The sequence below is a fragment of the Pelophylax lessonae genome (assembly GCF_965119305.1).
Source record: "Pelophylax lessonae genome assembly, chromosome: 1".
Lineage (NCBI taxonomy): Eukaryota > Metazoa > Chordata > Amphibia > Anura > Ranidae > Pelophylax > Pelophylax lessonae.
Window position 1 is genome coordinate 801,039,105 of NC_138768.1, and position 15,995 is coordinate 801,055,099.

Consider the following 15,995-nt stretch of genomic DNA (forward strand, 5'->3'; position numbering starts at 1 on the left):
TTTTTTTAAACCAGAGTTTAGTGTCACTTTAAGGTCTGCCCAGTACTAATGATGAATGATAATGTTTTTATCATGGTAACTAATGATGCTAATAAAAAACAGCACTGCTCACATGCTCCTGTCAGACACTGCTGCTACATACTGGGTCACTGAGAACAGGACTTCAAGCCCAACCATATAGCCACAAATGTTTCACATAACCATACACCAATATTGTGAATCACAAAACAAATTATCAAAAAATGGCTTCAGCTGGCTCTCAACCCACCAGGAAAGTCCCTTTAACATGTTTCACCCAGGCAGGGCATAATGATAGAGGCCTGGGAAACATTTGTGGCTACCTAGTACAAATATTTTCGTTTTGGACACTAGAAGCTTGCAGTACTTATACATACCAGGGGGACTTTGTCAGAAGATCTCTGTACGCAAGATTCATTACCATCACAGGGTCTCACTGTACATGCTGGAGGGTGCACAAACAGAAGACACTGGTAATTGGGTCCAATAAAACCACATATTTCTAAAACATTATTCCTTCCTTCTCATAGACAACCTAAGGTCTGCCACATTCAATGCTATCACCCACTGACCTACCATGTAAGGTACAATCAGCAAGGTTATCTAAAAGGGATAATCCCATAAATTCCAGGAAAAATGTAAAATGTGAAAAAAATTAAAGTAACACCCAAACATTTAAGGTCCCCCTCCAAAAATCAGGGGGGCCTACATGCAAAAACGTTGATTGTGCTACACATGTTACATATCGCCACGCATGCTGGAGTGAGGTCAATAATTCTAGGCCAATTATTCACCGTTATCTCCAAACTGATGACCTGTATGGGCTTTTAAACCATTGACTATAAAAGATAGAGGGTACTGAAAATTGTTAGCTTTTCACGGGTGCACACAGTTTTAACAGGTTGGATATATCTATGTACTTGGCACAAACTCATCTTTTATATTTTATCAACAAATTGGGTCATTTATTGTGTTTGTGTGGTCTAAAATTTACTTTAGTGTTTTTTTGCATTTCATAAACCATTACACTAATATTGTATGACCTAAAAAATTGGAACTACCATTGTTTTATTCTGTAGATGTCTTCTTTAAGAAAAATCATGGTTTGGGGGTTTTGCCTAATCTTCAATCCTAAACTGATTATTTAAATATCTGCAAAAAAATCTCAGGCATCAAAAGGGCTAAACAATGCTACATTTTTTTCTGGTGGGAAAAAAAAATGCAGCAGAAGAAAATTGATCAATCTGAACTAGAAAAATCTTGCCCAATGTCACAAAGGAAAAGTTACTCCTTAAAAAAATGATGGCCTTTTGCTTTATAGACAGTCTAGGTACTGGACCTGTATCCCAACTATAGTAGGGTTAACTGGGAACAATGAATTGTTTTCTATGTCAAAGGGACCCACTTGTAATGGCTGAAATGGATGGACTGCTAGCTTTGCTGAACATCTTACTGAAGGTTTTTTGTGATACTAAATCAAACGTTCATTATTTTTAAAGTAATTTTCTATTTTTACAATTTTGTTTTTTTCACCAATCTGTCTACTTTTTCACCATTTTCTTTGTTTTGTGGTCCCATTCCAAGAAGATCCCAAAAGCTCTGCTATGATAATCATTAAACAAAATTCATCATGTTAATTGGAAATCATTGACTTGCCACATACTGTTTATCATTGAATAGATGCAGCTGGTTTGGTTTTATATGAAATAACTTGACAAACAACCAACTGTTACATTATGTACTCCATTTGATCTTTGTGATGTTTATAACTTTTTAAAAAGGAAATTACAAAAAAAATCCCATAATCAGTCAAGGATATAGAGGTGGGTTATAGTTAGGGATGAGCCAAATTGCCCTGGGTCTGGTTTAAGCGGGGCTCCGAAATCAATGAAAGCCGAAACTGTCAAATCGAAAATGCCAGTTTTCTGGGATAATAGGCAAGGGGTTGTCAAAAAATAAATAAATAGCACGAGGGGCTGGACACTGGATTGGGGAGCATGTACCAGTGGATAACTTTTTTTTTAATCCATTTGGCCGGGGGTAGTGAATTTTTTACATGCCTGGGGGTGCCCTAATGCTTGTGGAGGGGCAGATCTCTGTGATGTACAGAAACGTGTTTAAATTTCTTTTAAGATTCTGGTATGTATATTGGGGGGACCTTAGGAGGGTTTATGTGTGTAAAAAAAAAAAGAAGAAGCTGTGCATTTAAACTGTTTCATCTTTATTTAATTTGTAAATGTTACTTTTGTTGTAGCACATCACACAGCAAGAATAACAGTAAAATTTGTTTGGAGCCCCCCCCCCACTAAAAAAATGTCTGTGTGGTAGGATGGTGAGATTACTTTTATTAAACTGCCGGGAAAACCTTTCCTCTTGGCACGGAGGGACAGAGCACCTCTGACTGGATATTCACCTGCCAGCAGGAGACCATACCAGTGGAGATCCAAGCCTGGGACTGAGAGTGAGGACACTATTGGGCAGAGCAGCACCACCCACATAACAGCACCTGCACTGCTGCCACAGTGAGACTGGAGCATTCTCTCACCCTCTACTTCCCACTACCGATTACTGGAGGCTTTTTAATGAGAGAACGAAGGGCCCCCCTTCTACAGTGAGAGGTCATCGCAGCATCCCGAGGACTGTGAGAGGTCTATTAGCTCATTACTGACACTGCTTGCAGGGATTAAGTCACTAAGAGCAGGACACCAATTATATCCAATCCATACCGCACCCACACTGCACTCTATACAGCTCTTATTCCAAATCTAGACTGCACCCATACCAACCCTATACTGCATTATACTGAAACTTTACCACATCTGAGCCATGTCTACCTTGCACCTGTGTTGAGACTATACAGTACCTATACTGCATGCAGCTTACTGGGATTGTTGTTAACCTCCCTGGCGGTATGATTCTGTCAGGAATTACATACCAAAAGCGGTACAATTCTTTTCATGGAAATTTGGCATTATGTATTATAGGCCTACAATTCTTAGTAATTACTGACTTAAACCTGACCAAAACAAGACTCTAGTAGACATCCCAGATGTGATAAATTTGAAACACAAACGCATGAATTATAATCGAATCAATAATATAATTTTATTATATAATATATAATATATATAATAAAATTATATTATTGATTAGATTATAATTCATGCGTTATATATTATATATATATATGTGTGTGTGTATATATAGAGCGGCGGGGATCTCGGCTGGCGGTCACAGCAATGAGAGATCATCGCTGGATCGCCAGGAGAAGGTAAGAGAACACCGCTGCGCTCTCTGCACATCTACCCCGAGCGTGACTCGGGGTTACCGCTCCTGATATGAAAAATCCACCCCGAGTCACGCTCGGGATTACCGCCAGGGAGGTTAAGTGCATCAGTGCTCCTAAAGGGCCCCAACAACAGTCGGCGGAAGAACATCTGAAAGGCCCGCCCCTCCCATAATAATCATTCTCCCCTTGTTTTCCTGCCCCCCTCCTCTACCATCCTCTTTCTTTTCGATAGTGCATACTCAGTCAGTCTAGGACCAGCATCGCCACCATACATGTGCTCTGGCAGTATAGTTCCAGCGTTTGATGGATTAAACTTTACTACTGCTCGCTGCTGCAGTCGAGGTGGCCTTGCTACTGTTTATGCGGATCGGGATTTCAAATGTCATCTTATCCCTAGTCCTTACTGATAATCACTTTGTATACTAATTAGTGTTATTGCCATTGTCAATCCATTTTATGCTTGCCTTGTTATCAATCATATAGGTTGACAATATATTAAGTTTGCATTTTCTACCTGGTTTGATGTCTGTTTTCTTTGATATAGCACTACTACTGGGTGCTAAGTATTACTTTCAGTGATTTCCTGTGGTATTGTATGTGTGCACACTCAACCTGGAGTGTTAGAAGGGCCGAGGTTCTTGAAAAGGTCAAGGCAGGGAACAGAGGACCTATCCTAACCAGCGGGTCCTACGGGGATAATGTTACACTTAAAGTATAGCTAAAGGCAAAAACCTGTCAGTTTTTATTGCTGTCTGTTTACCATTATTATTAAAAGTAAAATAAAATAAAATCCCACATTTTGGGTTTTCCCCAGAAAAGTAATAGAGGGGTAATCTTCCAATAGGAACACTATTTCCAGTGACCTGGGGGTCCCCAGGAAATTCTCTTATTTTCAGGGTTTTCTCTCACTTCCTGTTTGACTTTGGGACAGGAAGTAAAGAGATATCTCCGCGATGGGACACAGGCGGTGTAAAAAAATCTGCCAGGGGTTATAACCCTCACTTGCTGTATTCAAAATTAAAATACACATGTTTACCATAGTTCTTCTTTAACCACTTCCGGACTGCCCGCCGGAGTTATATGTCGGTACTTTGACGTTTAATACCGAGGTTATGGCAGCAGATGGCTGGCATAACCCTGGTATTCTTTTACTTGGTGAGCGGGATCACTTTTATGGGCAGCCGGAGAGGTGCCCCCCCCCCCTCCCGCCGATTCCCGGTCGTTTTCCCTGCTTACCAGAGCCGTCGGAAAATGATCCGGTCCAATGGCGTCCCAGACAGGAAGTCGAGTGAGGGCAAGATGGCCCCCACTCGACTCTATGGCCTTAGAGGCCCGGAGGGCCCATTTTTTTCATCATAAAAAAAATGATTTTTTTTTTTTTTTTTGCTTTTTAGTGTAGATATGAGATCTGAGGACTTTTTGACCCCAGATCTCACATTAAAGAGGACCTGTCCTGCTTATTTCTATTACAAGGGATGTTTACATTCCTTGTAATAGGAATAAAAGTGACCAAAAAAAAAAAAAAAAATATATATATATATATATATATATTTTTTTTTTTAAAAAGGACAGTGTAAAAATAAAAGGTAAAATAAATAATAAAAAAGATTAAAGCGCCCCTTCCCTCCTAGCTTGCACGCAGAAGCGAACGCATACTCAAGTTGCGCCCACATATGTAAACGGTGTTCAAAACACACATGTGAGGTATCGCCACGATTGTTAGAGCAAGAACAATCATTCTAGCCCTAGACCTCCTCTGTGACTCTAAACTGGTAATCTGCAGAAATTTTTAAAGCATTACCTACTGTATGGAGTTTTTTAAGTACCAATGTTTGTCGCCACTCCACGAACGTGTGCAAGCATGACATGTTCGGTATCTATTTACTCGGCGTAACATTATCTTTCACATTATGGAAAAAAATTGGGCTAACTTATTTATTTTGTTTTTTTTTAAATGCAGTGAAATTTATTTTTTTCCCAAAACAGTTGCGTTTAAAAGACTGCTGTGCTAATACAGCGTGACAAAAAAAATTGCAACGACCGCTATTTTATTCTCCAGAGTCTTTGCTAAAAAAAAATATATATATATATAATGTTTGGGGGTTCTAAGTCATTTTCTAGCAAATCCCCCTACAACCTCCCCTATCTTGATAATGAGGTAATAACCCAAAGTTGTGTTTTTTTTCTCTGTCCTATGTTGCATACAATTACAGAGGCTCGGACCATATTTTAACTACCTATGGACAAAAAAAAAAAAAAAAAACAAGACTCCTCTGATATTGTTCATAGTTTAAGAGTCGGTTCACACCAGGGTGACGCAAAGTCACCCCGACTTTGAAGTCGTCCATGCAGCATGACTTTATCGCGGCTTGCAAACGACTTCTCATAATAGAAGTCAATGCAAGTCGCTCCGACTTCACCCAGAAGTAGTGCAGGAACCTTTTTCTAAGTCGGAGCGACTTGAGTCGCTCTGATTAGAACGGTTCCATTGCACAGAATGGAGTGCTACTTGTCAGGCGACCAAGTCGCCTGACAAGTCGGAGTAGTGTGAACCGGGTCCTATTGTCTACAATATGGCACAAATACATGATCTGTCCCTTGTGATATGTGTTTTGTATGCTTTCTGTTCCTCACTATAAATTGAAACTTTGTCCATGTGTTGTATAAATAAAAGAAAATAAATAAATAGTTATCCTATAATTTATATTTCCTGTTTTTGTGGGGGGTTGGAGGACAGCCAAACGAAGCACTAGTTATAGAAGTTTTAGAACAACAGCGTCATCATATTATAGAATTTCTGGAGACAAGCCCAATGTTAAACTTTGGAGGGCTATGTCCTTTCTGTAGATGCACAGACAACACTATATGAGCATTACTGTGCAAACAGCTCAATAGAATGATGAAACGCAGATACTCTGAGCTCTGTTTTACTTGGCAAAGGATTTGTATTTCTGTCCAACCATTCTGAGATTAACACAGCCCTGCTGCCAGTGACAAGGTCACCCAGCGCCCAGGGCAAAGATTCCAAACTGCGCCCCCCCCTCCCCCGCTCACGATGTAGCGAATACTACAGTCAGCAGTCACTTGTTTGTCAAAATCTCTCCTGCAGCTTTGCAAAAGAAGGAAGGCGCCCCCTACAGTAAACCATTATGCCCAGGGCAGCCGCCCCTCCTGCCCAGTGCAGGGATAAGTTCATCTAGAACCCGCAGCAAACATGCCAAACTGAACCCCCCCCCAAAGATGTATAAGCATTATGGGGTTGACTTACTAATGGCAAATAGACTGTGCACTTTACTAAGTGCATTTGCAGTTTTGCACTCTGCAAGTGCAGTTGCTCCAGAGCTTAGTAAATGTGGTAAAGCTGCACTTTGCAAAGAATATCCAATCACGTGCAAGAAAAATAAAAAAAACAGCGTTTTTGCTTGCACATGATTGGATGATGGAAGTCGTTGGAGCTTTCTAAGCTCTGAAGCAACTGCTCTTGAAGAGTGCAACTGTACTACTTTTCAAAGTGCACTGTCTATTTGCCTTAAGTAAATCAAGCCTTTTGTGTCAGCAAAAATCCCCCCCCCAAAAGAAAAAAAAAAAAAAAAAACGGAGCACCTATCTGCATGCTTATCCCCTATGCATAAATTCCTACTCCTCCAGGTACAAATCTGCCCCCCTAATGAAATCCCCCCTCTCAGCACAAATTTTTGCCCCCCCAATCCCCCTAGCTCAAATGCCCCCCCCCCCCACCCAAAAAAACAAAATTCACCCATCCTAGCACAAATTCTCTACCGTTAAAATTTCCCCTCCTAGTATACACCTTTTTTCGAAAACCTAAAATTTCCCAATCCCATCACAAATTCCCCCAAGTCCTCCCTCCTAAAACAAATCTCCCCCCCCAGCACAAATCCCCCTAAATCACCACTCCTAGCACTGACCCCCCCCCCCCCCACACAAATTTACCCTCCTAGAACAATACTTACCTCCTGCCACCCTGAAATCCCTCCTTCCAACACAAATCTCCTCCCCCTCAAATCTCCTTGTGGCACCAACCACCTCACATGATGCCACAGCGCCCAGGGCAGCCGACCCTTCTGCCCAACACTTGTCCCAGACCCAGTCCTTCTCCCGCCCGCCCCTTGTCCCAGGCCTGCTCCCGCCCACCCCTTGTCCCAGGCCTGCTCCCGCCCACCCCTTGTCCCAGCCTTGCCTGCTGCACAGCCAGGTGGATGCAATAGCTGTCCCCCCTCCACACCCAACCTGCCTATTGGACATTGAAAAGGCAACAGGCGACTGATCAGGTCATCTCTCTGCTCACTCTTCTCTCTCCTACTATCTGCATGTCAACACATTTGAATGCAGCAAATCTGATTGACTCCCATTCCTGCTGCTCCCACTCAGGTGTGAATGATACTGTACAGAGGGATGCAAGAGGCTGAAATCAAGTCAAGTGCAATCACACTAATTGCATTTCATGATTTTTTAGTAAATACACAGCTACATTTATTTATTTATGTTTTTTTTTTTTTTTTTAGGTAGGCCTGGAGTTCACTTTTAGCCCAGGTTCACACTGGGGCCATTATGAAATTGTGCGAGTTCAGCTGAATTCGCACAATTTCAAGCCGGCATTTCAGTCCGACTTCGGGGGCGATTTCACAGACATCTGTGCGGGTTCCTGAACAGATGTTTATTGAAATCGCCCCCCGAATTCGCCAAAAGTAGTACAGAAACTACCTTTGGGAATGGGTGTGGCGCTGCAAAGTTGGCGTTGCACCGATTCAGGCGGTGCAATTGCCGACAATTGGCTCTGATTTGACATGTCAAATCTTATGTCAAATTAGACCAATGGGAACGTGGGCTTAGGCCCCTTTCACACTTGTGCGACTTGTCCTGCGACTTGGGACTGAGAAGTCACATGGCAAGTTGTACTCCATGATTTCCAATGAGTACCGTTCATATCTGTGCGACTTCAAGTCACAGCGACTTCAAAGTAGTCCCTGCACTTTGATGCATTTTGAGGTCCATGGAACTCAAGATTACACAGGCATTGCTTCAAGTCCAGTTAAGATCGCAGCAAAATGGCAGCAAAATTGTGCAACTTTTAGGCCGCACAAGTGTGAAAGGGGCCTTAATTTAATCCATCTTTTAATTCCCCCTCCCCCATTTTAAGCCACACCCACATCTCCATCTTTTTTTAACATTTTTTTTTATTAGTTTTTAAAAAACAAAGCATACAAAAAGTACCAAGATACAAAAATATAAAAATCCAACAATACCATTGGTTAAGCGCCTTACTATCAAGAATAATTAGCTTGGTGCAAGCATAATAAGAGCTCATGCACACTGCAGATCAAGTGGCTCCTACAGGCTTTTTGAGCTCCTCTTTTTTTTTGCCTGCCTGGAAACTCCCCTCCATGTTAGAGAATAAGAAAATTGGTGCTACAATAAACATGTGATGTTGAAAGGAATATATCAAAAAATCGCATTAACAATCAACGTTGACTAAATCATAAAGTGGAACCAAAGAAAATGTGTTTTAATCCAATAAGGTGCATAAACATGCTGTTTGTGAAACAAATAAAAGTGGAAAATTCACACAATAAAGTGCAGTAATTGAGAGGAGAAGTCATCTCCAAACAACTCTAGTGATAGTCCATAAATAAATGAATAGAAGTATCACATTGGCTCAAATGTCCACAAAAAACTAGGTGACAACAATCAATATCGGCAGACGTGTCTTCTGTGAGTAATCCTAGGTAACAGCATGCACCAATCCAGCTCTGAATGTAATGGCCGCTCACCCTAATGAGGGATATTACTCGCATTCATAATATTCCCAAGCTGGGAGGTATATCCTGCACCAAGGTAAAGATCAGCTTATGGAAGGTAAAAAGATATCTCCATAGTGTAATATGCACCATAAAACATTTATTGGAAGAATGTAGCAACTTACAGTTTAAAATACAATAGCAGATGAACAGAGGGCGAGACCGCGGGGTCCCCAGGTACTGAAGAGTGGTTAGAAATAGAACTTCCGGTCTCTGCCGAAAATCGGAAGTGACGTCACCTGGCTCCTCCTGACGCGTTGCGTCACTAACAGCATGGCTTTATCAAGGGTTATATTTCTTTCACATCACGTTTATTTTAGTGCCATTTTTTTATGCTCTAATTATTTGTTGTATGTGGTGACATACAAATGGCTGCTATTACCCCCTGTTTTTTCTTATATATTTTTTTTATATACTTTATACTGTCTGTAGTTATTAGTTAGTGCATTGGTTCACTATCCTCATTCATCCCCTCCATGTTAGCCAATGTGTCCATGCACACTATGTCTTTTTCAGGCATTTTTAGGGATATAATTCAACAGGTGGAAACCCCCCCCCCCCCCCCACCAAACTCACGTTTTTTAAAGGAGCTAGTGCCCCAAAGAGCTCACAAAAGCTCAAAAGAGCTCAAGGAAGCTCTAAAACATGCATAAACGTTTGTTCCAGGTTTTTGTTTTGTTTATACAGTGGTTTAGAAAATACTATCTAGGAGGGTTTGTGAACAAAAAAAAAAAAAAAAACATATGCTCAAAAAAGCTCAAAGAAGCTCAGAGAAGCTCAAAGGTGCTCGAAGAAGCTCAATAAAAATGTGTACAAGAGCACAAAAAAGCACAAGCTTCTTCAAACAGAAATAAAAGCTCAGATGCCTGTAAAAACAGCGTGCATGAGCCCAAAGAAAGCAAGGGTATACAGGCCACCCCAAAATATGACATGGAAAAATATATGCAAGCGGCCACACAGACATCTCCATCTTTAACACACTTTTAAACAATTGGTCACAAACTTTTGGAAAAAGACACAGACGTTTAAATCGTTATTAAATCCAAAACCAAGAATGTATCATATTGTATCTTACCAACCATTAGATGTGACAGCTGCATTGTTTTTTGTTTTTAGCCTTTTTTCCCCTCTGTTTTCACTTGGTTATGTGGCCAGTAACACACCTCCCGTATTATGGTCCCCCACTCTGAATGAAGGAGCACAGGGGGCACCTGGAGAGCAGCATTGTCAGTCCGGGGGAGGGGAGTCTTAGATGTACTAGCAGATTTAAATGCAGATGTAGACCAAATCCAGCTTACACAGTTACAGCAAAGAGTTTTTTTCCTTTTGGGATAAAGGTATTAAATGAATAAATAAAAGCTGATCATTGTAAGCACCCCATCAGTGCTAAATGGTTCATCTTATCCATGTATACTGTTACATCTGGAAGAGAGCTTGTTTTTATGAAAAACAACAGACTCACTGACCAGATCACCAGAGGAAAAGAGAAGAAAGAAAGCATAAATAAACAAATGTAGCCATCAGATTTAAGAATTGGTAAGCTGCAATATAATAAATGTTTGCTTTTGGGTCTGTTACCGCTTTAAGGTATGAAGACAAATAAACATGTTTTAAATAGGAGGTACCATCATGTGCATGTATAAATAAGAGGAAAGCTTTTAAGGTAGGAAGAAGAAAAACGCGGCCCACAGACCTGCTGAAACATAATACATGGTTGTGGTGCACTACAGCAAATTGCAGCGTTTAATAGCAGTGCAAAATACGAGGCTAAAGCTGGATACACACAATCCATTTGTCTTTAGATTTTTTCCTTTAGATTTACCAAAACCATATAATATGAGCTCAGATCTAAAACATTTCAATTTGTATGCAGTCAGGCAGGCCCTTGCACTACATAGTTGAAGGTAAATCTAAAGGAAATCTACCAACAAAAGTTGTATAGTGTGTATCCAGCTTAACAGTGGAAAAGTTTAAGATGCAAATTGTAGTGGCAGTAATCTTCTGATTCCTGCTGTGGCTAGGTGTGGCCACCGGGCTCTTTACCATAATGGCAGGTCGCCGTCAGCTGCTTTCTGCACAGCCATCGATTACCTGCGGTGATTACTGCTGAGCAATTTTTTGTTTTTCCAGCACATCCCATGGATGCTCAATTGGATTGAGATCTGGAGAATTTGGAGACCAAGTCAACACCGCAAACTTGTTGTGTGTTCCCCAAACCATTTTTGCAGTGTGACAGGGCGCATTATCCTTTTAAAAGAGGCCACTGACATTAGGGAATACCCTTTCCATGAATTAGTGGGCTGTCCCAGGCAGGTGAAAAGGGTGGAGCTCAGTTCCTGGGCTATTTGATCCTAGCCAGTCCACCTGTGCTATAAAAAGAAGGGAAGCCTGAGGTTCAGGGCTTCTTCTTAGCGGAATTGGTTCTGTCCTCACTGAGGACACAGGGACTTTCAGAGACATCAAAGCCATGGAGAATGCCAAGATTGGCTCTCACCTCAGGAAGGTATGCCTGGGCAGCCACAGCACTGTAGTTAGGATTAGGAAATGGATTCCCCTGAGGATGCAGGTGTGTGACATCATCGTGCACAGCTGTAGTTCGGAGCTGCGTGTGGTGTGTAGTGCTTTGAGTAGTTGTATACATGAATAATGGAGATGTAAGTGCGCAATCTGCATTACAATAAAGGTTTTAAAGATTTATGCACTATGGAGGCTTTTTTTTTCCATATACATAATGTGATTGTGGTTACTTTGTGGATACCTTCAGTGATGTGATACTTGCAGCCTGGACCATCAGGAGCCAGTTTGAGTTGAGTAGTGGTGCAGGAGGATTGAAGCAAACGTGTTGGCCCTGTTTGTGGGGGCCAAACCTTCTGGTAAGCAACCTCTTTGCTCACTAGTGTGGTGGAGGTGCACTGTTGTGGTTAGGAAGTAGTGGGTGACCAGCACTGGCTCATATTATCCAGATTAACTTTTTGGAAACAGTTTATTTTATTGCTCAAGTCACTTTTTGGTGGATGGAGATTGAAGCGGCAGTCATTATGCTGATGGAGATCTGCTTCTATTTATAAGATATACAGTGGGTACGGAAAGTATTCAGACCCCCTTAAATTTTTCACTCTTTGTTATATTGCAGCCATTTGCTAAAATCATTTAAGTTCATTCTTCTTCCTCATGAATGTACACATAGCACCCCATACTGACAGAAAAACACAGAATTGTTGACATTGTTGCAGATTTATTAAAAAAGAAAAACTGAAATATCACATGGTCCTAAGTATTCAGACCCTTTGCTCAGTATTTAGTAGAAGCCACCTTTTGATCTAATACAGCCAGGAGTCTTTTTGGGAAAGATGCAACAAGTCTTTCACACCTGGATTTGGGGATCCTCTGCCATTCCTCCTTGCAGATCCTCTCCAGTTCTGTCAGGTTGGATGGTAAACGTTGGTGGACAGCCATTTTTAGGTCTCTCCAGAGATGCTCAATTGGGTTTAAGTCAGGGCTCTGGCTGGGCCATTCAAGAACAGTCACAGAGTTGTTGTGAAGCCACTCCTTAGTTATTTTAGCTGTGTGCTTAGGGTCATTGTCTTGTTGGAAGGTAAACCTTCGGCCCAGTCTGAGGTCCAGAGCACTCTGGAAAAGGTTTTTGTCCAGGATATCCCTGTACTTGGCAGCATTCATCTTTCCCTCGATTGCAACCAGTCGTCCTGTCCCTGCAGCTGAAAAACACCCCCACAGCATGATGCTGCCACCACCATGCTTCACTGTTGGGACTGTATTGGACAGGTGATGAGCAGTGCCTGGTTTTCTCCACACATACCGCTTAGAATTAAGGCCAAAAAGTTCTATTTTGGTCTCATAAGACCAGAGAATCTTATATCTCACCATCTTGGAGTCCTTCAGGTGTTTTTTAGCAAACTCCATGCGGGCTTTCATGTGTCTTACACTGAGGAGAGGCTTCCGTCGGGCCACTCTGCCATAAAGCCCCGACTGGTGGAGGGCTGCAGTGATGGTTGACTTTCTACAACTTTCTCCCATCTCCTGACTGCATCTCTGGAGCTCAGCCACAGTGATCTTTGGGTTCTTCTTTACCTCTCTCACCAAGGCTCTTCTCCCCCGATAGCTCAGTTTGGCCCGGACGGCCAGCTCTAGGAAGGGTTCTGGTCGTCCCAAACGTCTTCCATTTGAGGATTATGGAGGCCACTGTGCTCTTAGGAACCTTAAGTGCAGCAGAAATCTTTTTGTAACCTTGGCCAGATCTGTGCCTTGCCACAATTCTGTCTCTGAGCTCTTCAGGCAGTTCCTTTGACCTCATGATTCTCATTTGCTCTGACATGCATTGTGATCTGGAAGGTCTTATATAGACAGGTGTGTGGCTTTCCTAATCAAGTCCAATCAGTATAATCAAACACAGCTGGACTCAAATGAAGGTGTAGAACCATCTCAAGGATGATCAGAAGAAATGAAAAGCACCTGAGTTAAATATATGAGTGTCACAGCAAAGGGTCTGAATACTTAGGACCATGTGATATTTCAGTTTTTCTTTTTTAATAAATCTGCAACAATGTCAACAATTCTGTGTTTTTCTGTCAGTATGGGGTGCTATGTGTACATTCATGAGGAAGAAGAATGAACCTAAATGATTTTAGCAAATGGCTGCAATATAACAAAGAGTGAAAAATTTAAGGGGGTCTGAATACTTTCCGTACCCACTGTATATGAATGAATTCAGGTTTTTACATGATATATATTTAGGATACAATTTACTTGTTCCGTTAAATTTCCTGTTCCCTTAAATCATGAAAAACAGCACAGTACTTATGCTGTGTCATTTGATTCCTTCTATCCCCTGCAATACCTGGCTGATCCTGCCTGGTTCTGCCCTCCGCCCTGTAAACTGACCACTGTGTATCATGGCTGCTGAGCCCTGACACCATGGTCAGTTTACGTGCCTCTGTCATCCGCAGCCCTCCTCTCTGTTCTCCTGTGTCTTCCCCTCCCTGCCTGTACGCTCTCTGTGTGTCCCTTTCTAGAACTTTCCTGAACAGTGCAAAAATTACTGTTTCCAACCACTGCCAGCCCCTCTGCTAGTATAACGTAGTGTATTATATACTGTATGCTGTTTTGTAAAATTCACCTTCTAAATACTTTAATCCTTTTCCCCGATCAGCGGTGACTGCCCATCACTCTCTTCCTCCAATGTATACACTACAGAGGGAGGTCACCTAACCGCCCGTCGCTCTCTACCTCCAATGTATACACTACAGAGGGAGGTGACCTGACCGCCCGTCGCTCTCTTCCTCCAATGTATACACTACAGAGGGAGGTGACCTGACCGCCCGTCGCTCTCTTCCTCCAATGTATACACTACAGAGGGAGGTCACCTGACCGCCCGTCGCTCTCTTCCTCCAATGTATACACTACAGAGGGAGGTCACCTGACCGCCCGTCGCTCTCTTCCTCCAATGTATACACTACAGAGGGAGGTGACCTGACCGCCCGTCGCTCTCTTCCTCCAATGTATACACTACAGAGGGAGGTCACCTGACCGCCCGTCACTCTCTTCCTCCAATGTATACACTACAGAGGGAGGTGACCTGACCGCCCGTCACTCTCTTCCTCCAATGTATACACTACAGAGGGAGGTGACCTGACCGCCCGTCGCTCTCTTCCTCCAATGTATACACTACAGAGGGAGGTCACCTGACCGCCCGTCGCTCTCTTCCTCCAATGTATACACTACAGAGGGAGGTGACCTGACCGCCCGTCGCTCTCTTCCTCCAATGTATACACTACAGAGGGAGGTCACCTGACCGCCCGTGACTCTCTTCCTCCAATGTATGCACTACAGAGGGAGGTCACATGAAATTGGGATTAGGGGGTATTTATGTTCAGGAGGTAATCATGCAGATTAGTGCCCATTTTTTTTTTTTGGGGGGGGGGGGGGGTAATTTTTGCTAAATCATAATGTTCATATATTTTGAGACAGGGCCAGATCCAGAGTCTAGTCTCAGGAGGGGCACTGCCAGAAAATAGGGTGTTGCTTACAGAACTGTTTTTAACGTATCATACAGTCCTAACCAGTGGCGGCTGGTGAAGTTTTAAGATGGTGGGGCCCTTCAATTTGACCACTCCCATTTCTCAGAAGCCCCACCCCTTATAGACTCCACCCATTTTGTCCCCTGTATTTTGCTTGTGTGAACAAATTCTCCAAATATATCACATATTAAGGGGTCCATCAGTACTAGTATATCCCATAATAGGCAGCAGGGGCCCTATTATGGGATATACTGTGAGAGACACCCTATTATGGGATACACTGACTGAGAGTGGCACAAACCCCACAGTACAGACCCCCCCAGCACAAACCCCTCAAGCACAAACTCCGCACAAACACCTCAAGCACAAACCCCCTAGCACAAACCCCACAGTACAGGCCCCCTAGCACAAACCCCACAGTACAGGCCCCCTAGCAAAAACCCCACAGTACAGGCCCCCTAGCACAAACCCCACAGTACATACCCCCTAGCACAAACCCCACAGTACAGACCCCCTAGCACAAACCCCACAGTACAGGCCCCTTAGCACAAACCCCACAGTACAGGCCCCCTAGCACAAACCCCACAGTACAGACCCCCTAGCACAAACCCCACAGTACAGGCCCCTTAGCACAAACCCCACAGTACAGACCCCCTAGCACAAACCCCACAGTACAGGCCCCCTAGCACTAATCCCACAGTACAGGCCCCCTAGCACTAATCCCACAGTACAGGCCCCCTAGCACAAACCTCACAACACAGCCCCCCTAGCACAAACCCCACAGTACAGACCCCCTAGCACTAATCCAATAGTACAGGCCCCCTAGCACAAACCCCA